The sequence below is a fragment of the Caloenas nicobarica genome, chromosome 3 (assembly GCF_036013445.1).
Source record: "Caloenas nicobarica isolate bCalNic1 chromosome 3, bCalNic1.hap1, whole genome shotgun sequence".
NCBI classification, from domain to species: Eukaryota; Metazoa; Chordata; class Aves; order Columbiformes; family Columbidae; genus Caloenas; species Caloenas nicobarica.
The window spans coordinates 77,992,688-78,020,264 of record NC_088247.1 but is presented as its reverse complement, the minus strand read 5'-3'; the positions used below and the strand labels follow the sequence as shown (position 1 = coordinate 78,020,264).

Here is a 27,577-nt window from a genome sequence, read left to right as displayed (position 1 = left end):
AGGGACACCAGCCCTGGCTCAGGCCTCTGTGTTTCACAAATAAACAAATACAGCTAATAGCAAACTTGAATATCAGGTGAGTCTGTCAACAGATTCAGGAGGACAACAAATCACCTAAGTCAGAGAGTAGAGGAGAAAAGCTTTGACAAGGAGCATTTAACAGTCTGTGGGCAGCCAAGCAAGACTTGCTAAAACCTGGTATTTCCAAATATCTAGAACATGTGACTCTTTTGTGGAGTGTTCAAAATTACTCAGAAGCATAACATAAAGTCTCTCTCCAATTTCCTAATCAAAGAAAACAGATGTTAATCACATTTGAAAAACAGAGTACAAAGAGGATCCTGGCAGAACTTCCTCAGGCCTGATCTACATATTGACTTGTGCAACAGCTTGCTTGCTGCTCTGCCAGCTGCACAGGAGCTTTCAGCTTTCTATGTAGCAAAATCAGAACATGAAATGATTTGTGCCAGTGTTATCACTGCACACATTTAAGCACAGGCTTTTGTTTTAGAAGATGTACAAAACTGCTTTTGGAAACACATACTTTTTTTTTTTAACTGCTATTTCCTTGTTTTTGGCAGCTATTTGAACAAAAAGCAGAGTGATTTTGGTTATGTTGATGTTGCAGGGTAGTGGAAAGAGTGCTAGCATTCAAATGTTTCCCAGCAGTAGAGAACTTTCAGCTGATTGTGGGAAGTGAAGGTTTGCTCTTTCCCCGATTCCTCTTGGATTTAGGGACACTCTGCACCTGCCCAGAGACTCTCAACAGCTTGCTTGACATCCTGGAAATGTTGTAATGAATAAGAACTGTGGCGTTTGTTTGTGGGTTTGGGTTTTTTGTGTGTGTGCGTGTTTTTGTTGTGTTTGTTTGTGGTTGGTTTGTTTCATTTTTTTTTTCTGAGATAATCCATTTAAATGTGGCAGTGTTAAACTTCTTTTGCAGTATCTTTTCCTTTCTTATAGCCGGTAATTATACTTTTCCCCCTCCCCTTCCAATTATGTTTTCCTTATGCCTGAAGAGAATGGCACCAGCACCTGTATAAGTGTGGAGGAGGAATAGCAACATTTTGAGGGACTAAATGGTAACAGAAAGGAGGTGCAAGGATTTAGGATAGGGCAAAAAATCCAAACTAATGACAAACCAGTGAGGTTTTCTCAGAGACTCAAGGTCACACTGCGATGTTGCATATGGGTTGCATATGATTGTGCCCCAGATCCTAAGACAAGGTTGGTAACTCAGCTTTCATATGGAAAAAAAGTGTTTTTTAAGACTCACGGTTGTGAGCACAGAGCATGAGTAGGTGCACCAGATATGATCTATGCCTTTCTGAGTGGGCAAACCAACTGAAAACAACCACTGTAGGAGGCAGGAACTTCCTCGTTCATTTTATCCCTGAGGTCTGCTGCTTTGGGCAATGACCTGCTTTAATAACACTCCTACACAATATTCCTTCGTGAGGCTTTTGCTCTGCTGCAGTGTTGTCAGCAGAAACCACCTTGAAATGATGCTCAAGGGGGTGGGGAATGAATCTTTCCTTCTCTGGAAAAGCTGGACCCTGATACCGACTGAGCACTGTGAAGGGCAGACACAGGAGTGGTGGCAGGTCCAACTCAAGGACCACACTAGTGAAGCTGCTTCAACACCTACAGCTTCAAGTAATGGAGCTGCACAGAGCTAGGGCCCAAGTGATTTGGCAGGCACATGAAATCACCATATCTTCATGCCCTCAATCATTTCAATGTAGCTCTTTGGAAGCTGTTTAAGATCCTTGGGTACACTGGCAGACCTCACGATGTGCTCTTCATGGACCTGTACGGCTTGTACAGCTTTAGCGATAAATGCTATCTTCGTGATGCCCTCCTGTGTTTAAATACCCAGCCTGGGAATATCTCCTGAAGCCTCTGCTAAAGCTGTAGCACTATGGGTAGTTAGAGCTGGAATTACCTCCACATATCCTTTTGGTTTTTGTTTTATCTCATGACATGACGTACTCTTCAAGCAAGGTTGTGAGGTTGCTGTGGAGACAGAGGGCTTAACCATGGGGCTATCTGTCATACTGAAACACTCACATTAGCCAATATAACTGTGAATGCTTTCAACAAACAATTGAGTGAAGTGAAGTGACAAAAAGCTTACGAAACGGTCACAGGGGAATTGTATAAACTGGGGTCAGATGTTCAATTCGAGCCTGTTACATGACCAAGGAGTTTTGCAGCTGGTTGACGAAAGGAAGCAGGAGGTCAGCTGGTCTCAAGTTGTTATAACAACAACCTGTTATGTTTCTCAGGCAACAGAGATGCCCATAGTCTTTTGGCAGGATGGATTGGGAGGATGATTTCCTCTTTTCCTGGAATAATGTTTGAAAGCTGCAAATGTTTTTCAGCCAATTGAATCTGGGATTTCTCTTGGAAGTAGCAGGATCCTCCCAAGTACTAATCCACCATGGTTCAGCCTTTGAGTGGATCAGCGGGAAGATTTTGGGAATGCACCATCGATTTAGCCGACTTGTAAATAAGTGAGTGGCAAAGAGAAGGATTGGGAGAACCTAAAGGTTTGCTGCAACATCCAGCTGGAAAAAAAAAATGAGAGAGATTTATTCCTAATGTTTAGTTTATATCTTCCAAGGGAAAACTGGCAAGTGACCGGCTATGAATAATGTACCCATGGGGAAAGTTTGTTTCTAAACATGAACAGTTAGTGCCTGGCTTATGCCTGGGTGGGTGTGGTGGCTATTTCATAACAATTTAATTCTACTGAGGCAACCACATGAAAGAATTGCTTTGGAGGAATTCAAGGTGAGAATATCTTTATTCTGCATCTATTAATACATCAACACCAACACCCTTAATGCAGTAGAAGCAAAGTGCAGACACTAACGTTTCTCCTCCTCTTTGTGCCTGAGCCCCTTGCAAATTATAACTGAAATGATACACTGTTATATATATATATATATATATATATTTTTTTTTTTTTTTTTTAGTAGATGCTTTGGTTTGGCCCACTTGATGAAATGCTGAGCTTTTCCACCATAGTGGCAGGACATAAAAAATGTGTGGGCTAAAGTTATGGTTTGTTGTAGTTTAGGGAAAGATGCTGATGGAGTAAGAGCTGCGAAAAAAGCAAGTCCAAAACATTTCCTTCAGCTATGTGAGTCACAAAAGTGAGAGAGCCTGAAGGTGCAGTTCTCATCAGAAATGGTATATCCAACCACATAACAGCAGAATCTGCATATTTTTTTTACACCTACATAGGTCTCTGACCCCTACCAACCTTGAAGAGTCTCAGGTGCTCTTCAGTACCTACGGCCCTCAGTACCCCCTGGATAATCAGTGCCAAATACAGATTCTCCTTCACCCTGTTGGTCCTCTTCAATGCTGCGGTTTTGAGGTAATGGCTCTTAGCAAAAGAGTTTATCAGATTCATCTGCAGTTAACCCTCTATAAGGAGTCTGAGAATGGTGTTTGTGTCTACATCTGAGAGAGGCAAAATACTACATTATATATGGAAAACCCTCATTCGTGCCCATGTAAATCAGGAATAATTCTGTTTAAATTGGGTACTATTGAGTTGACTATCAGGCTTTGAGAATTCCCAATGTACAGAATATTTTATGCTGTGGTATAGGTAGGGCCAGAAACACAGCAAGGATCAGGTAGTTAGAGAAATGCTTTCCTAACAATTCCCACCAAAAAGTTCTGTTAAAAAGCAGTTAAGGTTGCTCCAGGGCAAAACACACCCACACAAGAAATGACAGGTTAGGGGAACCTTCTTCCCATAAGCTATCATGCGTGCCTCATATTAACCACTCCCAGTGACAGACTCCAAACCCAAACGAGAACCTTCCCTTGTTCTGCGGGATAAAGAAACAAACTAAATACCCATCCCTCCTACACACTTCAGTGCAAAAGCCTCTGGCTTCTGCAACATTAACATTAGCGGCTGGTGCATGTGGAAAGGCTATGGTGACTTGGGTTAAAAAATGGAGATTAACAAGTGCTTCCTTGAGCACACACTCTGCTGGTCCTGCTGGTCTCAGGGACCGTCTTTGATTTTGTTGGGCTCTGTCTTCTCTGTGGTTGACCAGTCCATTTAGTAGACCCCTTCCCCAATGCAGAGCTGAAGAGCCATTTATCCCTTTTTATTAGACTGGAGGATGAGCTATTTGATATATTTATACTGGAGTAAATCTGGTTCCCTTGCTCAAAAAAAGCTACATCTGCACCAGCTATTTGTATGAGATGACTTTGAGATGATTTATTCCCAGCTGAGCCAGGAGAGATTTTATGTGAAGGGATTTTGCCACCCACCACTATGGGGGTCCTGGGCAGAATGATGATAGCGCTAAGTTGTAGTTACAATGAAAGCTTTATTTTTTTTACCAGAATTTTATGATCAGAATAGCATACAATTTTATGATCAGAGTAGCACATGATTTTTGTAATCATAACCAGTGTACCATAATTTTATAAGTAGCACAGCACAGAATTTATAGTATGGCTTAACTTAGCTAGACCCTCTGCAGATTGGGTCAAATCTTAATACTTGGCTTGCACTATCCATAAAATAATCATAACCTAGACTTGAAATGCATAAAAGAATATGAGTCATCCGATCCTTGGAGGAAGCAGATGACAGTGGAGGCATCCCTGGCCACCAGGATATGATGGATTTTGCCATCCAGCAGCAGTTCTGATCCAAGTCCCACTTGTAACTGATTGATTTTCCAGATTTTCTGTGTGCTGCCAGGTTTCCCTGTTCTGTGACAGGGTCATCATAACCTGGCTGGTTGGGTGCCTGGGACCTTCAAGGTTGGTAAGGAAAGGAGCAGTCGGCCCAGCACCCAGGAACCTTGCGGCTGATAGGGAGTGGGGCAAGAAATCTGCCTGGTGCCCAGGACCTTCAAGGCCTTATGACAAGGGGAAAGGAGACTGATACATGGCCAGCTTGGTGACAGTGAATGGCCATTTGCCTTATCAAATGGCTTTAGTTATGCTGACCATATTACTAGGGGTCAGGAGCAGGGGGTACCAGTTACAGATTTGTGTTGAAGAAGCCTTTGCTTCAAAGTGTGTTGGTGGTCTTCCACCTATCTTCCCATATGGCTTCATACCTTCCCACACCTACCTGCTACTTTCATTCAAGTTTCTTCTGCTCCACAGAGTCATGGTGACCAGTACTGACCGGATTTCACCTCGTTGTTTAAATGCTGATATAGAGTTAGTTCTGCCTTTTCGTACCTAGGTGCTGTAGGAACAATGTCTCCGTATTGCAACGAAAGACTTTATTCTCTACCTCTGTGCCATGGGGGGCCCATGAGCCTTCTCATACTCTGGAGAAAGGCAAAGATGTGTTAGCCCAGGCACAGAAACCAGGTTTATGTTGGACCACAGGGGAGGGTGAATTCTCTTCCTATACTGAGTTGCATCAAAACAAAGAATTAAAGACAAGTAGATGAAGTACAGTACTGCTACAGACCTTAGTCCATTGAAAATGAGCTGGAGACTTTGTCAAGAGGTATTAGTCTAAGGTTGTAATTTTGTGTCATGGATGATGACCTTGAAGATGCTGAGGGCAGTGAGATTGAAAACCTCTGTGCTACATGCCAATGCTGTGACCTGGTCATAGTCTGTTACTTGATTATGTATTTCCAAAATTCTGGCCCTCCTCTCCCTGACTGCTCTGCTGTGTGATCAGCTCTGACCGGGAAAAATGAAATCATAATAAAACTGTGCTCATTACAGACTGATTGTTTTATAGTTCTGTCACAGTGCAAAGGCCCTTGAGAGCAAACTAATAAAGGTTTGATATACATTTATAACTTCACATTTTAAAAGTCAGCATGAAGTTTTTATTTTTTCTGTCCTCCAGGAAAATCTATTTATATCAACAGATCCCAGATAATCAATACTTGTTTAGAAAACTGTAATAACTGAAACATTAATCCTAATGCCTTTTCAATGCTAAATGCCTTTATTAATCACTCCTAAATTTACCATGGGCTATGTAAGAGGAACACATAACATAGAGTAAGCTTGAAGCAGAGGGCTTTGTAGGATACCTATACATGATGTGCACGTCTCTACTCACCAGTCTACGTATATGGTATCAAAATGAGTAGAATCTTTTCTCTGTTTCCATGAAAAGTATACATCCCATATGGAAGTCATCAGCATCAATGCTAAGCTTCCCTATAAGCTCTTTTGAGCCACTGTTATGAAAAATACATTACACATACACCTGTACAAGTTGAAATCTTGGAAGAACATGTCTATTCCCCAGAAATCAAAGTGCTTTCAGTGCGGATGCCTGTGGGGGACAGTGATCAGAAAGCAGCCAGAGAGCAAAAGGAATGCTGAGATTTCAGAACCTGTGTGATTACCCACAGCTGTACAAACAGTACAGTGGAGAAAACAGATTGACCTTGGCCATATTTTGAGAGTGCCAGATAACCAGGTCCTTCAATAAGCCTTGTTTCAACATGAAGAGGAAAGAAACGAAGGTGAACGTGAGGAAACACAATAATGACTAAAGCAGCAACATCGCAAGTCAGCAACTTGAACACCTTCAAGAGACTGGTCTGGGATAGAACTGGTTCATGATGACAGACATCTGCATTATGTACCTGACAGCGTGAGAAGTGGATTATACTGGATATCTGACAGCAATATCTCAAGTACCAGTAGACAGCACCCTTCAAAGCAGGAATTATCGTGCTTTAACTGTCCCATAAATACCCATGGCAGTGAAATTTTAGCCTGTTTGCAGGGAATTTGGAATAGAATTTAAGAGGCATAAAGTGTTTTGGTGTACTTCTAAATCCGCAGGACAATGGCTGTCTTTTCCCACGTTATTAGTGCCTGTATCCTCCTGTACAGAGAGAACATTGGAAGGCCCCATTCTTGCAAATAATTGCAATGCTCATCTCACTGACCTCCCCTTCAGCCTTTCAAATAGATATTTTCCTTGCTATTTCCTCACATGACTGGGGAACACACCCTCCAACACCAGGACCACTTGCAAAAGTGCAAACACTATCACTAGGCCAGCCATCAGCTTCCCCTCTGACTCTTATCTTGGGCTGTGCTCCACTAGGATTGTTAAATTGGATGCTTAACCTCAGGGAATCTCTCCCCCGCTGTGGTGGATGAACTACAGTGGATCAGCTAACTGGTAGAGAGCCCACTAGATGTTAGATCCATGAACTACAGAGCCTTGATGCAGTGTGAAAGCTAGAAGTGAACTTCCTCCAGAATCTCCCAGAACTTGGAGCAGGCTATGGAGGTGATCCTCAGAATGGCTGTGGGAAACAGCTTGAGGATTGAAGGAAACTTTAGCTTTGCTGTGCTGGTAAACTGAGCGTTACACAACACTTGTTTTTCTCACCTTGTGAATTCTGCCCTTGCAACGTGCAAATCCTCAGGGATACATGTGTTCACTGCCATCCAGCATCTTGGTAATTAAAGAGATGTTTGGAGAGCTTGTGAAGAACACTGTGAAGAACATTACTGTAGTTTCAAAATGACAAGAGTTCCCTAAACAAGGGGAGGAGGGGCGGGAGGGGGTGGTGTGGGAGGGAAACAAACACAAAAAAACCCCAGAACAAAACAAACCAACCAAACAACAACAACACAAAACATGGCAGAAAGGAGATGGGAAAGGATCAGAAGGTGAAGGTCCCTATTCTGTCACTCAGTCACTGAGGGAGGACCCTCCTCCTAGCACAGGGACTATGAAAGTGCTTCCCTGTTAAGGCTTCACCTCTAGCTGCTGCCAGCTTGGCAGGGAAAGCATCTCTCTGATGAAAACAAATTCCTGTGTTCCCCTGACACTGAGTTGCTCCTGCAACACTGCAGCTCTCAAAGAACCTGAATGACTCCAAGGAGAAACACTACATTTACCCTGGCTGGTTTGCTCTCCCCTTTCAAACACTAATTTTATATTCTACAGTCAGCCAAGCAACTCCCTGCAAATTTTACAAGGCGTTCTCCCCAGGGCCTGAAGGCATAAAGCATTCACACAGTGCACAACCTGAAAACTAAAGTAGAAAGTATGTGAAAACACATAAAGCCTTTACTTAACAAGGTCAGTGAATCTGCATACACCTTCAGGAGCAAGCACTCATTTGACTGATAAGAGTTAAAAATAGTCCATGTCAAAAGCTGATGAAAGCACAAGTAGGCATAGCATGTTATTTAGATCTGTCAGGCAAAAATCCCGTATCTGATTTATGAGAAAGTGTATGGAACATGTCCTCACCAGATACCTGCCAACTGCGTGTTAAGACCTTTAGAACAAATTTAGAGGAATGAATAATTACAAATTGCATGTAATGAGTAGCTGGGAAACAGGATAAGATGCAAGATGAGTCTTTCAAAACCAGATCATGCCAAACTAAGCAATCTCTTTGGCAGAGGAAGCACAGTAGGTTTCACATACTGGACTTCAGTAAAGCATTTGATTCAGTGCCACTACTTGGGTGATTAAAAGGCAAACTGCAGACGATGGAGATTAGGAGGCAAATTGTAAAGAGGTTGTAAACTGCCTGAAGGGAAGAAGTAATGTTTGAAAGGTGCTGTGCTGGAACAAGGGAGTTCCACAGAGACCAGTCTTAGGCTTTCAATATTTTTACTGACAGTTTAGATATTAAAAACACAGGAGTGTTGTGAAACATGACTGATGTGTGATGAAACCTGTCAACAGCAGAAAGCTGGAGGGTGTTGCCCGTACTCAAGAAGTTGTGGATATCACATGCAGAGATCCCTGAGAGATGGAGTTATAGAAATAGAATCAAATGCTGTAGTAAAAGTCTGATGGAAAAGAGGTGGAAATAATGCCAATAGCATTGTAAAAAGGCACTGGAGAAACTTCACTTGGAATATTGTACACAATTCCAGTTAGGTCTTTTTTCAGATAGCCCTCAAACTGGAACAGGTGTTGTGAAAAGATGTCCAGGAAAATTATGGGGAATGGACAGCCTGTCCTGTGAGATATGAGAAGAATTTCAGCAAAGCAAAGGATGAGAGAGCTTACAGTTTCTCTCCATAAACACCGTGGGGGGACAGTAGGGAAAATCGCAAACTATTCAACTTGAATGACAATCTGACCCAGGTCAAACTGGCCATCGACAGACCGAGCCCTGAAATTAGAGGAAAGTTCCTAGTCACCAGAGGACTGACCAAGCAGGCTTCCCACAAAGGAAGACGGCAGCAAATGTTGCCAATTTTCATCATGAAGCGTATTTTTTAGTTTCCAAAGAGCCTGCTGCCTGCAGCAAAGCAGAGCAGGCACAGTGCTCCAAGGGATCAATTCCCATCTCTGTCCCCACTCCGGTCCCCAGAGCAGCTGCCCGTGGTGTCCCAGGAAGGCGTTCCTGGAATCTGGTCTTACACAAGCGGGTGTTTCACGGGTTGCACAGACTGGGAGGCAAATCTTTGAACCTCTGTCTCCCAGCCCTTGAGGAAGGTCACTCCCTTTTCTCACAGTGCTGCACAAAACACAAAATCCTCTTCTGTTTCTCCAGCTGCCCCTGGGCATTGCTTAATACTTGCCAGTTTTCCAACAGCACTCTTCATTTTGATGTTAGGTAGTAGTTAAATGGCTCATTTCTCCAGCCCAGGTGCTTGCATCTCCAAGGCAACAAGGAACAAGCAGGCTCTGTGGCAGGCAGGTTGCTGAGTCCATGTGTGGCATCTCTGCTCCTGCCACCTCACCGCTCTCTGCCCTTGCCTCAGGGCTCCAGAGTGCTGTGCTCTTGGCTGTGGTGGCACAAGTGTCTGTGGGGACCCACCAGAGCAAGCACCAGGCCTGGCCAAAGCACACGTGCCAGTGCAGTTGCAGGAAGGTGCATGCAGGCTCATGGGGAGAGGAGGAGGAAGAGAAGACACGCAGCCATTGGTGATTATCCATGTTATGGCTATACATCCATAGTGGGCCAGCCGCCTTTCTCACTAGAGGAAAGAAACGTGTATTTTGAAAAGTTTAGCATGATCTTTTCTGGACCAAACTGCTTTAGAAACAATATGTTGACCATAGTGGATGGCCAGGTGCTAAAGCACGTAACAGAAGCACTCTTTCAGATTTACAAACTGCAAAGCCTGGTGGCTGGAAGAAGGGGCAGAGGACAGTGTGGATCGGGCAATAGGACTGTGAGCTCTGTCAATCACACCAACACATTTAGAGCACCTCTGACCTTCAAAGCCACTGATCATCTCCTGGGGACTGGCTTTCTACATATATTCATAGCGATGAACACTTTCACCTCCACTGCTTTGACATGCAGCTGCCCCCCCACACCTTACAAGCTCGAGGCTGACTGCCAGGAAAATGCCCTTTGTCACCTTGGCACTGCTGGCCATGCTGGGTTTAATGAGCCACCCGCCTTTTTTTCTTCAGCATGGTACTGGTCTTGCAATGACTGGAGCTTTTCCAAATCCTCCTTGAAGCCACCCCCTCTCTGCTCTCCCTCCTCCTTGCTGGCAGCCGCTTTCTGTGGTCAGAGGAAGGAGTGGGTAACTGCAGGGTGTCCCTCTGCCTCCAGGGAAAGCACCATCAGCTAGGAAAGTAAAAGCTGACTTTTCCTTTGCACACATTGGCATCAAGGAGGTGCACTGAACTTGTCCATCTGTGCAGCTCACGTGGATGTCAGCTCTGCTGGCACTGAGGAGCCCGTCAGCTTTGAGATGGGGATCTGGCCAGTTTTCATAGAAAGTGTTAACAGGGAACACGCTGTGAGCAAGCTCATGGAAGTCAGGGGATAAGGGACAAGGCTATATTTTATATTCTCTGTTAGGACAGTACAATCCTGGCCTCAGCCCAAGGCTTCTCAAAATCATCCAATAAGTATTCTAATGGTGACAGCATTCAGAAGTAAACCTGTTCCTAGGCAGAGTGGACACACAATTATCCCAATAAATAGTTCAGGAGTCTATCTTTAGAGCAAAGCTCCAGCACATGGGGAGAAAAGTTGCTATTTCACCTGTTTCTTTATATGTTGGCCCTGATGTCCCAGTCTGGCTGACCTTTCACTAGTGTAAAACCTCCGAGGGCTATTTTCATCCTAGTGTAAATCAATGTAGCTTCAGGGTTGGCATCACAGGAGGTTCTTATCTCATGGGGACTGTCCCAGCACAACCTTCCTCCTGAGCCCATCTCTGGGCTGGAGAGAACAGGATCTGCCGTGCATGCTGACTGCTGCTGGTTGTGGCTGTCCCCCCACCAGAGGAATCCTGAGCTGATCATTTAGGATTGCCCCGTTCCCTTCCTTAAGAGTGGCCCCAAACAACCGGCAGTATTTTCCCTTCAGGCAGTGTTTCTGCCACCCTGCTCCATCACTGCAGCTGGACTCATCCCAGGTGAGGGCTGTAGCTCATCTCTTCTGTGGTCAAGAGAGAGGGAGGTGCCAGCAGAAAGCAATGTATTGCTCCTAAGATCTGAACTGTGTCTCTCTCTGAGGGAGCAACCAGGACAACTGTGTTCCTGGCACCAATGCTTCATTTAGACCCCTAAAATGAGGCAGGGGTAAATCCATACCTTTCTGCTCCTCCGGCACTATGTTTCACAAGCAGAAGCATTGTAATTCTCCTGCTGTTTGTTAGTCTCAGCAGCTACATGTTAGGTAGGATGTTAGATAACGTACATCCTCCCACGTCTGGCAGAGCTCTTTCCCCCAAGTGGCATAAATGATGGCTTTCATCCTGCTACACTAGATATTCAGCATTGCTTAGGGTAAAGGATGCATATTTTCATATCTGGCCCTGATCAATAAACAGTTCCTATCTACGACAACTGCCTGCAACATTGAGGGTTTGGATTTTATTATGTAATGGTTGTTGAAATGGCTATCTTCTGTAATCAAGAGCCTGAGAGTCTTTCTCAGGAAGATTTTGCATTGCATGATCAACAGCAACAGTAGTCCAAGCCAACTTGATGAAAGGGACAGTTAATCCCAAAGAGCCAAGTATCTGGAATGTGCCCCGCTCTGAGGGGGCATCACTCAGCCACGTGCATACAGCTGCCTATGGCTGGTGTAGCTGAAGCTGGTAGTTAGACAGAGGTTGCGGTGCTGGTTGGTTGTTCATTGGTTTGGTTTTGTTTTGTTTAAGTAAGAAAAACATCTACAGTTGTTCCACAGGAAAAGAACAAGTAATCTACCCACGTGGAATATCTGCAGTTGTCCTTGTTTCCTCGTTGTTTACTTTCACCTTCTGCTAATGTAAATTGGGTGACAAGATTTTTCCAAATGCCAAATCAGGATAAACAGCAGTTAGGTGCAACAGACAAAGGGGAATAACCAGCAGGCTTCTAACAAATGAGTAATGTATGCATAGACCAGATTCTGAAATGCATAGAACTTGCAGTATTTTACAAAAGCAGGCAAAGCAGGTTAACCCATCTACACAGGCAGAGTTCTATAGCTCTATGGTCTCTGTGCTTCACTTCTTCTCAGTCAGGGTGACAGAACACCGCAACAGGCTACCCAGGGAGGTTGTGGAGTCTTCTTCTCTGGAGACATTCAAAACCCGCCTGGACGCCTTCCTGTGTAACCTCACCCAGGTGTTCCTGCTCTGGCAGGGGGATTGAACTAGATGATCTTTTGAGGTCCCTTCCAATCCCTAACTTTCTGTGATTCTGTGATTCTGTGATTCCCACAGAGGCAGCTGCTGCTGGGGCAGCTGAGCTGCATGTGAAGCAACTCCTAACCCACTGAAGTTTTCAACCTGACATGTTAAAACAAAGTCCCTCTCACCCAAGCAGGGGAGTGAAAAGAAGCTCAAGGCATGATTCTCCATGGAGGTAAAACACCCCAGGTGACACAGCCCTGATACCTGAGCAGGGTCATTTCCACATATGAACAGCAGTGGTTTGCACCTGCTTTGCACAGATGCATGTGCCTACACAGTGCCCAGTGCAGTGAGGGACACTGAGTCACGTTCAATGCAAAGTCAGGTCCAAGCTCACCATGAGTGAAACATCTGCCAGAAGCCAGCCTATGAAGTGGGCTCTCCTCGCCATTGATCTTGCGGAGCTGCACACACCCTGGCAACTACTTTAAAAAGTGTCCCAAAGCTGAGAGGAAACAGAAATGACAGTCAAAGCCAGAGCCACGGGAACTTGCATAGGCTGGCAATATTGCCTATGCTGTCTGAGCACCACTTGCCTGCATGCAAAACATCTGATTAACAAGTGCAAAGACCTGAATTAAATGAGTTTTAATAGGTTACTGTCCTCTTAGGTGAGGTCCAGTCACTGACTATATGCACTTCCCTAGGCTGCTGCAATATGAAGTTGAAAGGGCTGGCATTAATTGTAAGTCAAGGTACCACAACATGCCGAGCCCATGCCTGGTGCTTGCCAGAGCAGACCCAGGAACACTGTGCTTTAGGGTTGGGTCTGTCTGGCCAAAGCCATTTCTCTGGGCTTCCCAGCTGAGCTGGCGAAGCTGGCTTTTGACACTCCGTGGATAAAAGGCCAGCAATGGGACTGGCTTACACTGCTCATGGAAAGATGGAAACAGCCAAGCTGGAACAGGGAGCTGGCAGAAGACCTTGGAGAATTGGGTGTGCTGTCCTAGTGCCATCAGAGGAGTGGGAAATAGCAGAGGTGGGAGCAGGAACAGTGTTTTGTACCTTCCCATTCCAGCTTCTCAATCTCTGGTGTAGCTAAAATATGCAGCAAAGCCACCACTATCTTCCAGCTGCTTACTTTGCCAATGGTGAGAGACAAACTTGACTCATGTTAGCACTCCCTGGGTCTTGCTACCTCAGTGCTCAGAAGCTGCTCTGTTTCTCCTGATGAAACAAAGGTGGTGCTCTTATTTCTCTGTCAGGCCTAAAAAAGCCACAACACAGCAGAGCAGATAGAAGGAAAGAGCTCACATAAGCCCACAAGGAGGGAAGAGCCCAGGCTGAGGGTGGGGCCAGAAGCCCAGGATGTCCCCAAGCTGTCCATTTGCAGGTAACCTAATGTGCCCTTCAGAAGGCCACCTGAGCACTGGTGGAAACCAAAGTGTGGGGCTGGGAAGTGGTGCAGCTGAGAGGGATTAACACAACTGTACCCTGCATGTTATGGTTTTCCACTGCGTTACCTGCTGGGAGGGAGCCAGTTCCTCCTGCCCAGCATGGGACCACCACAGCCCCGGGCTGCATGCTGCCCAGCCCACACCTTGGCCCCGCTTGGATCCACGCATGCAGCAGAATGCCTTCACGCAGATAAATTTATCAAGCTAAAAAAAGTTCTGGTTAACTGTTGTGTTGACCGTGAGGCCTAGCTGTGCTATCTGTAGGGAAAAAGAGGCCACCTGGAGCTGCAAAATCTCACCAGCCTACAAAATAAGGAGGACGGCACACTGGTGGGAGGTTGGATAGTTAGTGGAAAGGCAGAATTCCTGCAGCAATACAGAAATTACTTTTCACCCCACAGTACCTTCTCCAGCTGTAAGGGAAAAATTTTAAAAAACACCACCTCACCCCCCCAAAACAAAACCAAACAAAAATAAAACCAAACAGTTTACATATTTCCTAGAATATGTGATTTTACAAGAAGTGCACTTTACACTTTTGTTATGCAAGGGAATCCACTCCAGTGGGACAAAGTCATTCTTACAATAACTTTCAATGAAATCAAGAACTACAACTGGACTGACTTTGGTATAAGAAGTCCTCAGGATATTGGTGGCTGCTACAGTCATGTTTTTGTAGGCAGTCTGGATCTACTGGTTTTCCTAGTATAATAATTGCAGTAAGAACTCTGATGTTTTGTAACCAAACTAGTTTATACTGGCAAAAGCTCTAGTTTGAATGACAGAGAAGTGACTTACACTGTTAAATTTCCTTCAGTTCTTATTTAGGCATTACTATTCTATTACAAAATGTCTTTATGCTGTCTGCACAATAGGTGGGGATGATTACTTCTGCATTGTTACCACAGTACCGTTTTCTAGCGTAGATGAGCTAAAATGTTTAAACTCTTGTTATGTTTTGTAAAATACTAACATTAAAGCACGGTTTGGAGAAGAAAGACACTATTATCTTTAAAAAGATAAAATGGATTGATGCCCTAGATTAGCCAGCAAGGCAAATACGGTATGGCAATGAGAGAATAGAAGTCACAAAAAGAACCTACAATATTTTCTTTCTTTATTTTATCAGGCTCAGGATCTTTGTTTCCTAAGCTATATGCATAACTACCTGCATGAACCCAGAGCCTATATATTTCAATTTTAATTTCTAAGATCCAAGTTAATGTTGTTTGCAGCATGCAGAGAAATTAGAGCAGTATTCCGTATGTGATATCACTTAGTGTCACACCCATTTAGAAATACATTAGCAGTGTGGTATCACTGCCCAGCCAGGTCACGGGACAGAGGGGCACCAGCAGCCTTACCATTGCCAGTTTGGCTGCGGACAGGTCTAAGGAGCTTTTTGGAAGTGGATGTTCACTGGGAGCATCTCCTGAAAGTGAAGGGCAGGGTAACTGAGCACAATGTTGCAGGGATAAAATCTTCAGTATGGAGCAGTATAGGGCATCTCCTCAAAGGTGGGGTTTGACCTTGTATTTTGTCAGGGAAAGACAAGCGGCCGTGTTTGATGGTTTACAAATAGGGGAAATTCAATCTGTGCTTGTTGAGAACAGCTTTACAGTATTTCCATATGTGTAGCACGCACCTTAGAAAAACTACAGATCAGTGCCGTACTGTTCCTTAAAATAAGCCCCCAGACAACTTGCACAACATCTCAGCAGAGACAGGAGAGACGGTGAAGGAGAAAGAGTCTGAGTAGGAACCTAGCAGGCAATCTACCAGGGAAGAAGGGGCTCTCGGGCTACCTGAATGTGCAGACTAAGTGGCCCACCGTGGATTATAGTAATGAAAATCAGGTCCTTTGGCTGAGAGCCTGCCCTTGATGACCTGCTTCCTGAGGCAACTTGGAGCTCACAGCTATTGCGCTGCACTCACAGCTATTGTGCTGCAGGCGGGAGGAATTTTCTCTGGGGGTGGCAGGGCTATTCTGACACCCTGCAGATGTCTTTCCCCAGGGCTCCTCGCTCTCTCCCGTCATGGGAGTGGTGCATATCCTTGATGCGACAGCCATAGGGCCTTGGGACACCAGGAAAGGTGGTGCTGGAAACAAACAGCCCCTGCCAGTGAGTCAATGGCCTGCGACTTCTTTGCAGCGAGCCCTGAGGGATGCGCAATGCTCGAGGGCATTGCAGCAGCAGCAGGACCCTCTGGCCATGCTCCTTCCTGCAGCAACCTGGGGTGCAGCAAAATCGCTCCAGCCGCTCTGTGTGTGCAAATAGGTCCATCTGCATGCATACAGTAATACCATCAGCCACAATAGAAATGGGCTTGTATACAATGGGTTGAGTACTTCTACTGAGATAAGGATGTCAGTGGAAAGGGGTGACGAAACAGCAAGCAAAGAGAACAACTTTTGCAGCAGCTCTGTGAATTAATATCCGCAGGGCAAATGTGTATGCATCTCACAACCAGAGAAAGGATGTTGCAGCCATCAAGGTGGAAGAGAAGGAAAGTCTGGCACAGGTTTGGCTGAGGCTAGCTATAAAAGACCATATCTTGTAGATATTATTAAAAATATTCTGCAAGACTAAAACCAGCATGGATATATCAAGGTTTAAAAAGATATCAGAACTGAAGCCTGCGAAGATTGAGAAAGTCATATGAGTACAGAAAATGAGCACAAACTTCACAGCTTATAAAAGACAGAGAAATGAAAATTAAATTACACTTAACTCATGTTACCTAGTCTCAATATCCAGTCATCTGAGCCAAAACGAGCAGACAGTTTTAGGTACTGGTTTTTCATTTTTCCTGGGATATACAAACTGTAGCCACTATATGCCAGACCTCCTGTGTTTCTTGTGTACAGACCATGTTTCTTGCTTGCACAGGCCCCTCTCTTCTGCCAGCACCTCAAGTATGTGCTTTTGTAGCTACCTCAAAAACTGCCTGGAGGACTGAAAAGGGGGGAAGCAAGGAACTGTGTGTGTTTGGAGGAGCAAGCTGTGTGTGAATCCCACTGCTTTCTGCAAGCCAGACACCTGCCTCAGATTTGTGGGGTTCTGCAAAGTATTTCATGTGCCACTTTCTCCTGTCGGTGGTTTAGGATGCCCACCAAATGAGGCTGGTGTCCTGATCTTGAACAGGCAGCCGTTAAGACCAGCAGCTCACATGGGCAGCTGCCTAGCAAGCCTTGGCACCACCAGGGCTGTAGCCAGATGCCTGGAAGCATTTGGGACTTTAGTTTTAGACTAAGGACCCTTAGTTAAGCATATATCCTGCTCAGGTATTCTAATCTTTTATCTTATTTAACTCTCCATTCCTGCTCAGAGGTATTAAGGGTTTAATTCGGCATTTGCAACGAGACCCAGATAAATGAAGAGCTTAAGGTGAAAGGACAAGGTAAGCAGAGGAGCTGCAGCAGAGGCTGATCCTTGTCCCGTCAGGACAACCACGGGAGGAGCAGGTATGCTGCTGGGGCAGCTGCAGCACCTCCTGGGCTGGCATGGGGAGAGCAAGGAGGGGAACAGCCCTTCTCAAAGCCTTGCTTGGGCAGACATACCCTGTACGCAGCCGTGTGGCCCCAACCAGGCTGGAAACCTGTCTTCTTCCAGCTGCAGCTGAAGGGTCAATCCACCCCACCTTGCCTCGACACCATTTTCCTGCTAACCACAACTACCCTTGCAGGTTTGTCAGCAAAACTGCTTGTACGTGCTTTCCTCGTCCCTTTGGAGTCAAAGCAAGCCGCACTAGTGAGCAGTTGAAACACAAGGTCTGCCTGCATCTAGTTCATTACTAGTAAACAGATCAAGGAAAGCTGGCAGGGGCTGTGTGTGCCCGAGTGCTGGGTGAGCAGTAATCTCTTCAGCCGACAGACCTGGGGTAAAAGATTGATTTATACACCTCTGTGGTGATTTGCCCCATGCACTCAGAAGCTAAGGCAGCCAACATTTGCTTTCCATGGCTCGCTGCGTTCAGTGTGAGCTACACTGACAAGACCAGTCTGCTCAGAGGAACTCCAGATATGCCAGAGCTTTTCTCATCCCTACATGCTCCTTGGCTGCCTCTTCCCCACCTTGGCAGTTATCTACAACAAGCGCTGAGGTCCACCCATGGGCACACAAAGCCACACCACCCTGCGCACACTGCCAGGGGCACAGTCCTTCCCGGCTGGAGGGAGGTGTGCCAGCAGCAGGGGCAGGTGGTGCTGCCGACGCACAGCCTGCGCTCCTCTGCCTCGGCGGGGCAGAGGAGCAGAGCTCCTGAGCTGCCTTCTCACACCAGCGATTTTCACGCACCTAGTTGCTCGCAGCTAGGAAGAAATTGGTTTGGTGCTGCTTTAAACACTGGGATCTTGGCTGCTGGGCCCTGGCAATGTAAAGGAGAGGGACGTGCTCTCCTCATACGTGTCTACATGTCCTGTGGTGTAGATGGGTTTGGGGTTGAGCTTATGAGAGCACAGAATTTGCAAGTTCTCACCTTTTCCTTCCTTCTCAAGCACTCGCAAACCAATATGCCGCACACTCAAAACAAACCACTTCCTTGCAAGCGTCTGTATTATGAAGTTTTATGTAATTCAGAACTGCAAAATCACTTTCTCCGGGTACCTCAGTGAGCATCAGCATGAGATACTCTGACAACGGGTCCAAGAACACCTGGTGTTCACTTCTCTGGACAAGCGAGAACCTTATTCTGTCTAAATAAGATGATTATCAAGGAGGTGTTTGTGCCCATTCTTGGTTTTGGGGACTCTCCTTTCCCTTTGCTGCCATGACTCATAAAACTTGTTAAACCAGAGTATGCCTACTAGGAGAACATTTAATTACATAGCAGTTGCATGGTAGTAATGGAATTTATATTGGACAGGCTCACGGCAAGATGGCTTTATCTACAAGCTGTTTTGATGTCAGCATAGCCAATTCCATTTGTAAGGCTGGGCAAGCTGTACCAGGTACCAAAACAGCGAGGGGGAAGGAGCAGGAGCAGGCTCGGTACACCAGTGGTTTGCATAAACAGGCTGAAAACGTGCTTGTCATCACTGCGTCTGGGTCAACGTGTGGAAACATTATCTGCTAAGCCAACAGCCTCGCACTGCACAGTGACCTAGATAGGAAATACGATGCAGAGAGAGAGAAGGTGAGACTGTGCACTGTTGTAACGCAAGGATCAGGTTATTTGCTGCTGCTTTTATCTGGCTATAAGAGTTTAATAGTCAATAAACCACTTGGAAACAAGTTCTGGCCTCTCCCTTCCTTCTCAGGCACTCACACCAACACAGATTGCAGCCAGACCAACATATGCACAATGTGTTTCAGTACTTAGCAAAATATTAACAAAATATTCTGAAAACCACTGTACACATCACAGCTACCTGTGCACCACTTCCAGAGTACAGCCTGGAGGTTTCTGTGCAGCTGCTCAGAGGGATTGCACCAACATTGGAGCGAGTGCTCTTCCTTTTGTGTGTGTAAACAGATTGGTTTACATGAAGAAAACTCTTTCCACTCTGGCCTTTGAGATTGCAGTAGATGATTCAGTTGAAACAGGCTAGGATGACTTTTGCTCACTGGAATCAAAAAGCAAAGCAAAGTGTTTGGGAGCTAATGCATGCTGCTGTTTGAAATCCCTTCCCATTTGTACACATTTTGTCACGGTGTACTTAAAAGCCATACACATGACCAAGTAATTTGTCATCAGTTTTTTGTTTTGGTTTTTGTTGTTTGTTTTGTTTGGGGTTTTTTCATTTTTTTATTGTAATTTACCTTATAATTAGCCCACTGTATCATACATTCTAGCCCATCTAAGATCAGATTGTTCTGATCTTAAAACTCTACCATAAAACTTTAGCATCCTGAAAGAAGTACTGTTCTGGCCCAGAAAGCACATTTCCCTCACCTTTAAAGAAACTGTATCTGGGTGACACTTTCAGGAAGCCAGAGGGATAATAATATTGTAGGGCAATGGCTCAGTGTTCCTATATTATCATTTTTGTATCACTTTTATATCAAGAAAATAAAGATCCCTCTTAATTCTGAAACTCTGCTGGCAGGAAGAAAAACATTTAAAGATTGCATACCAAAAGTCTTCGAGATCAAATAATAACTTATGTATAGCTCAGTGTGTTCAACATGCAGTCTGTAAGCAGGAAAATGGTTTGCTTTCATTTTTCATTTTTCTGTAGAAAGAACATTGTCTTCCAAATTATCTTTGTTGACTCCAAATTACTGTGCTTAGTCAAAATTAAGCCTCTTTTTTTTTTTTTTTTTACATTTTCAGGTTTTTCCTCCCAAATAATCAGGTAATGGAGTATTCCTCTTTCAAATACACAGTAACCAAGATTTTGGTATTACCATGAGGCTGAGCTATCAGAAGTCAGAGTGTAATATTCCTTTTTCAATTTCATTTTTTAAGTTTTTTTTTTTTTTAAATCATACATGAAGCTTGACCTCAACAAAATTTTTGCCCTGCATTTAAACTGTAGATAAACCTTAGAAAACATACTGCAGCTAAATTTTGGAAGACAACACTTTTTAATTTGCTGTCAATCAAGGGACTTACATTAATGAAAATGGAGAAGTGTTAGGACAGATTCTTCTAGCTTCTGTAGCAGTCAGCTAGTTTTCTTCTATATTTACGTATTCTTTAGAAACAAAGTTCCAAGTGTTTTGCTCCTGGGACTTACTCCAGAGTTGCATAGTATCTCTCTCATGACAGTCCATCAGAGCAATTTAAAAATTACTATGTGATAAAATACGGTAATTGTTACAGCATTTGTTGCTGTTTTCATTTACCCTGGTGAAATCACTTCTCCATTTGTTCAGGAGAGTGAAATATCTTCTCTTCGGGAGTGTTTATTGACTGATTGAGGGAATATCAGGTATCCTCCTTTGTCATTGGCAGCTGACGGTCGCTGCGGCTGCATTTTCCACTCTGCCAGCAGTAGTTTCTGCGTAGGATCTAGAGGAATTTCTCCCCACACCGACATTTTTGCGATGAGCCTTCCATCTTAATTATTCTCCTCTCGACCTGTCTGCAGACCCCATCTTACATGCAAGGAGATCCCGCTCCCCTTCCCGCTCCCATCGCGCTGCTCCGTAACGCTCCTTCTGCCGCCTCCACGGGAGCTCGGCGCTCCCCTGCAGAACCGCCCTGCAAAACCTCCTCGGGGATGGAGACCTCCTCTATTTATAGAGCGCTGGGGTTAGATAGAAGTTTCCAGAGAGCGTTCTGGAAGGGCTCCCATCGAGCTGCTCTGAAGGCTTACGAGGGGAAACGAACTCACTACCTTGCTTCACAGCTTCACCCTGCATGTTGCATTTACTAAACCTTTGTAGTATAATGTATAGTGCACCAGGCAGGCATTTCATGTTACGCACTGGCATTTCTGAACCTTGAAAAAGTTTTCTTTCTTATGTGCCCTGTGCATAGCTGGATTGCAAACAAAAAATCATTGGTTTGGGGCAGATCCTCTAATATGAACACACATTCTCAACTGATTTTTATTCTATGTTTGCGATTCAGTGCTATCTCAAGATAATAGAGAGGGAGAACTGCTTTCCACTTTATGCTGTAGTCTTTTTCTTTAAAAATTCAGTCTCTTGAGACTGATATTTTTAAATCGAAAATAAGGTTCCATTAATGAATGCACTGCTGAGTGTTGCTCCACAAAGATATGATTCAGCATTTCTTTTACTCATGTCACAAATGAAATGCAGAATATTCCTTAAAATAGGGGAGAAATGGTCACCCTAGCTAAAATAAGGTAGGAGCCAGGCTGAGTATGCAGAGTAGGCATATCCACAAACACATGAGCCTTTGTGTGTATATAAGCCAGCCATGTTTGGCCTCTCACATTGATAAGTTGCTGTTTATTGGCGGGGAGGGGGGAACAAAAAAAGCAGCAGACCCTTAACTACTTTTGCCCACAGCACTGGGCTTTTATTGGAGGATATGTTTGCACAACGAAGGAGTGTCGTGTTGCACCTAAATTTCAACGACATGTACCATTTGGTAAATAGGTGAGCACAGAGTCTCTATCTATTCTCTGCCTATCCCCTCCAGTTCAAACTCCATCTATATCACACTGTGAGGAAACTGTCATCTGAGGAACCCCTTTAGGAATCTGGTTTTTAATGAAAACTCCTGAACATGGTCCTAGCATTAGACACAGTCTGAGGCTAACCCCTCCCCAAAAGAAACAACAACCAAAAAACACCAACCAAACACAACAATAAAAATATAATCATGCCAGGGAGAAAATGTAAGCCTAATAAAACAGTAAGGAAAAAAAGTTAAATGCAACCCCTGACAAGATACGCATTATCATCTTCCATTGCACTGTGGGTGGACGAAGAATGTGTAAATTGCTTGCTGGCCTGTTTTTTGCTTCTGCATAAAAACGAAAGGCCGTTTCTTCTAGCACCAATAACTGCCACCTTATCTCTAGGTCACTAACTAGCTACCTGGGTGAGCAAGCAACAGGTTCAGGGGTAGCAATTCTAACAGCAACAAACTGAAGCAGCACGATAGCAAGACACAGATGCAATCCAGCCCTAATTACAGCTCTGTAGCACGTACTATCACTCCAAGAACAAACCAAAGATGTAAATAATTCATATTCAGCTGCGTGCTTGCATGAACTCCTGGTAAGTTTAATTTTCCGAGACCTAATATTTAGGTACTGCCTTCTAAAAGCTCTCCAGCGTACAATTCCAGCATTATGTTTTACTGGATTCATTAACAGTGTTGTGCCATCTGAATGTCCATTGAAAGAGAGAAAATGAGTAGTGTCAGTTTAGACCATGCAGGGGGAAAACAGCGATTCATACTAATATAGGAATTTAAATTACTATATATCCACTACTCGCATTCCTGGTTTAGTATCTGGCCTTGGTATATGTTGCTTGGGAAGTGCTTTAAAACATGCTGAAATGTCTTACTCTGGTACTAGACTATTCGCACAGAGGGTTGTGCTTGTTAGCAGAGGAAACAAGAAGACACACGCCATCACCATAATGACTGTGCATCAATATCACAATTTTTAATACCACATTTGTTCAGTTCTAAAATCTCAAGAACTATTTTAATAAACAGGCAGAACCTCTCAACTGCTAAAAATGGAAAACCAAACCAAACAAACAAAAACTTACAAAACTCACAAAATGTGAGTCCCTGTCATGCTGTTCAGAGAGTGAATAGCCTGAAACATCTCTCCTCACATCCTTAGACAGAATCAGCTGATGCCAGCCATCATCCTGTCTTGGTATACTTTGGATCTGCCGATTCTCCAAACTGTTTCAAAGGGAAAGGCTTCTCTCTCCATTGAGGAGAAAGTGGAAATGGGTCAAGTTATGTAATATGAAGTAAATAAGGTTGAAGTTACATGACATGACTAAGTCAGCTTACCATTCTGACTTGGGTGGTCCTGCTTTTCCCTGCTTGACTCCTGGCCCTGCTGGTCCACACCCTCTCTTGCACCACATCAAACCGCTGGGTGAGCCGATCCAACTTGTTAAGCCTATAGAGAACTCTTCTCTTGAACTGACTCACCAAAGGGCTTGACAAACGTGGTGCTGAGGAGCGTGCTGCTGGAGGGAGCAGAACCACCCCTTTTGGTGGGCAGCAACTCAACACCGCGGCTTAAACGTAGCACAAGTGGAGAAAGTGTTGCAGAAAGGCACAAGAGGAGCACTGAAGGGAAACGGAAGGACATGGGAGTAAAAGCCTCTGTCTTCGGGAAGGATGGAAATGAAAGAAAAGGCATCATGAAGCCCTTGGGAGCAACAGGACACTGCATCCTGATGTACATCAGAGGGGTGCATGGGGAGGCACAGACAATGTCCTGGCAGAAGGGGAGTCGGTGCAGGGGAAGATGGAGCTCAGCTGTACTGAGTCCATCGAGGTAGCAATGGCTCTGCAGATTTTAGGCTCACGATGCTCATGTACGTGCCTGTAGCCAGCCCTGGCAAAGGTGAGCTCTTCAGGACAGATGTGTTATCTTGATATAATAATTTAACAGAACGTGAGCTATAATATTTTGTCCCCATTGTTCAAGAAAAGGGGGAGGACACCATTGTTCACTTGGAAAACAAACAAAAACGAAGCATGCCTCCATGCTTCTTGAGAAATCACCTCATCAAAAAAAATCAAAAACCCCCTAAGTCTTATTGAGGAATAACACCTAGTCAGTCTTATCAGGTCAAAAACACTCTGCTTCCTCTCTTAAATTACTGAGACAGGTTTCTCCTTTCACAGCAGCAAATGTTTTAAGCTTGCTATTTTCTTAGAATCTCTCTTACTGGTGCAACTGCCTCAATAAGAAAAACAATTTAGAGATAACAGAAATTGTGCTAGCCAGCTGCAGAAAGGGAAAAGAAACTGTATCTTCACCCAAAACGTCCAGTCTTTTAACAAATACAACTTTATGGCTTCATGAACAGTTCTTGAATTCCTCTCTTGAGCTTTGGGTAATAGTTTCTAGGGCATCGCGAAAAAAAACATGAGACTGTGGCCTGTTAAACAGCAGGATATATTGTAATGCTTGAGCTGAGGTGCTCTCAAGCTTCCCAAACCAAGGGGCACAGAGCAAACTGTCCTTGCCCACACCCCAGGGCATCCCTGTTCTCTTTTCCAAATGCAAGGCCAGGCACTGGCAGAAGACAGAACTACGTGCCTGGCAGCTGAAAGACGAGGAAAAAGAAAATATGATGTGTAATAAATCAGGTACGTGCAAAATAATCGTGGCAGGCCACACCATCCTAACACTGCTCGGCATTGTTTCCACCTTGATGATCTTTCAGCATGTCACGATGCTGAATCATGATGACACAGGGGCAGGAAGCACGTATCAGATGCAAAGTGAAAAGGTCATGTTATGATTGCAGCCCTACGGAGCGCTGGAGAGACTTTCTTTACATTGAAGTCCCTTGTTCTTCTGCTGGAAGACTTGTCTGCATCAAAATTGAGAAAAACTTCCAGAGCACTTCAGATAAATTTGACCTACATACAGATAAAACAGGATTCTTTTTTTTTTTTTTCCCCCCAAAACTGCTTGTCGCTGTATCAGTGTATGGATTTCGAAGAGTGCTTCAAACATGTTCTTTAAAAGTAACTTTCTGTCCTTAACTAGACTTTAAGCACCCTGAGGGCCTGCTGGCTTGCTTAAGTTAGAGGCCAAAAATGTACATAATTGTCAATCTTCAGCAAGACAGGGAGTTCTTTTCTAACCAAAGCCAGAAATACTCCCTCTGGAAAAACCTCACAATGTGGAAAAAGCTTTTGAACTTTCCATGGTACAAAGTTTAAAATGGGGACAAAACTGGAATGAGTCAGACTTGAGCATTTTCAAAGCTCTGCTGCATTTCCATAGTTTTACAGATACTGACATCTGGTAGCAGTATTTTCAGTTTAAAAAAAAAAAAAGACATTGTCTTGTACTTCCTCAGCATAATTCATTTTTCTTTAAATACAAATAAAATTATTAAAGCAGTCCAATATTTTTGTCTGCATAAATCTCTCTGGATCAACCCCAACCATATTTTTTATGTAATAAAAAGAGGCTATGTTCCCAGAGAAGCAAATGCATATCATTTCAGACAGATTCAGGGACAGCAAAACCAATTTTAGCTGAAGAGCCCAGAGGAATCCTGCAATATTTAACGCAATATTAAACACAAGTTTACACAAAGTAATTGAGGATACTTCTCCTTATAATTTAGCCCAACCCTTATAAGCTCAGGTTATAATGGAAGGTTTTTCCTTTAAACATTACACCATTATGATATCCAGTGATAAACAACTAAATTATTCTGTTAATTTCAGCAAAAACTTTTAGGGAAGCTCTACAATGGCAACAACAAGCACTAAGCAGGATGAGAGATGGCTCAGGGTGCTGTGGATTATTTTCAAGGCTCTGAGCAAAATTCTCCATTGTCTCAAAGCTCTGTGCCACTTCATATCGTGACGGAATAGCCAGCTCTTGGCGTATCAGAGAGCTGAAGCCTCGATCTTGAAAGTTGCTGAGACTCCTTTGGCTGTGCTGGCCACAGTGACTTGACAGGTCCCCACGGCTGCAGAATGAAACCAAGTGTGCTCCTCCCTGAGCAGCAGCACAGCCAGTCAACAACCCCACACCTTCCTGATCACCTCTGATGGGTGACCCCTCCTGCTCTGCCGGAACAGGGGGTAGGGGAGGTATTTGGGAGATGAGTAAAGGATGCTAACCCTTTGAGCGCCTCAGGAAAAGAGCATGCATTCAACAAAGGAGCACTTGCATAGCCTTGTGGATGTACTTTGTACAGTTTGTCCTGATTAGAAAGGAAGTGAGTTTAACAGAGAATCCAACTCAGACAAACAGTTCTCTAGTTTTATTTGGAAAAGCTGCAAACCTGTTACAGTTCACTTGCTAGTATGAAAAGCAAGCTTGAAAAATGCCACTGTTGAGATCAGTGAATACTGGTTTAAGTGGAATAAGGGCAGTCAGGCTGAAGAACATGGTGGACTGGTCTGGGGGGAAGAGAGCAAATGCTACAAGGCCCCAAGTTCTGAATTTTAATCGTGACACTCTCATGGACACACTTCTGTCTGGCTCACACCTTATACTACCACCAACCTTGGGAGCATGTGTAGCTTCCCAGCAGCCTTCTGGCAGCAGTGAAAACCAACCTGGAGTCCCAGGGACTTTCTTCCTGTTCACAGCAAAACTATCTGAAGAATATATTACTTTTTATTTAAACTTTATTTCTAAGCCAATTTTGTTCTGAGAATTAAAATTCTCTAATCTTGTTATTCTACATTCCCCTGTCTTGTGGTGCTTCAAAGGTTCTTTTTTGGTTGCTTATACAACCTTACCACTGCAGTACTCAAAATACATACAGCATAGTATAAATACAGCTATTATTACTACTTAATGAAAACAGAAAAGTTATTAACTGACCAACCTTTGTTTTTTATTTCTAATAAACATATCAGATCCATGTCTAAATGGTGACAAAAAACTGTGACCTTGCATTAATTTTAACCCACAACATCCTCATCATGACTGGTATTACTTTAAGGACTTTTCATCTGCACTCTCTGCAAAGCAATGTCTCATCACTAGCACCAGTCAAGTTCTTTTCCAACACTCACTGATACAGACAAGACATTAGCTACCTCAGAAATGCGATGCTTAGGGAGCAAGTGAAAAGTAACCTGCAGAAAAGAAAAAGTCCCTTCCCCCTCAGTTTTGGCAACCATCATGTTGGTCATTTTGCTTTGTATACCATATGTTGCTTTTTGTTGGTCTTTGTCCTTATGCTGTCTTTTAAGGAACAAGCTCTTTGGTAATGAATAGAGTCTTTATATGCTTGGAAAACATTTCTAGCATGTTGTAGACACTATTGTAATATAAATACTCATTGTCTTCCAGAGTTTCCTTACCACTACCACCACTCTTTTCTGCAGCTTTTTCACTGGACAACAACCTTCATTAAATTGTTTTGTGCTGCTGGTAAAGTGCTGTAATAATAAAATATGGCAAATGCTTCATATACCCGAAGATGGATTTTGCTGAACTTGTT

General features: G+C 44.0%; 1 long non-coding RNA gene across 1 annotated transcript; it reads right to left on the bottom strand.

Moving 5' to 3' along the window:
* Positions 1–16,707: 16,707 nt before the first annotated feature.
* LOC135987618 (uncharacterized) lies at positions 16,708–21,188 on the bottom strand. The gene is made up of 3 exons (XR_010606033.1): positions 20,577–21,188; positions 19,390–19,584; positions 16,708–19,121 (listed from the first exon to the last, which is right to left on the bottom strand). It is a non-coding gene; the product is annotated as an uncharacterized LOC135987618 (long non-coding RNA).
* Positions 21,189–27,577: the final 6,389 nt, after the last annotated feature.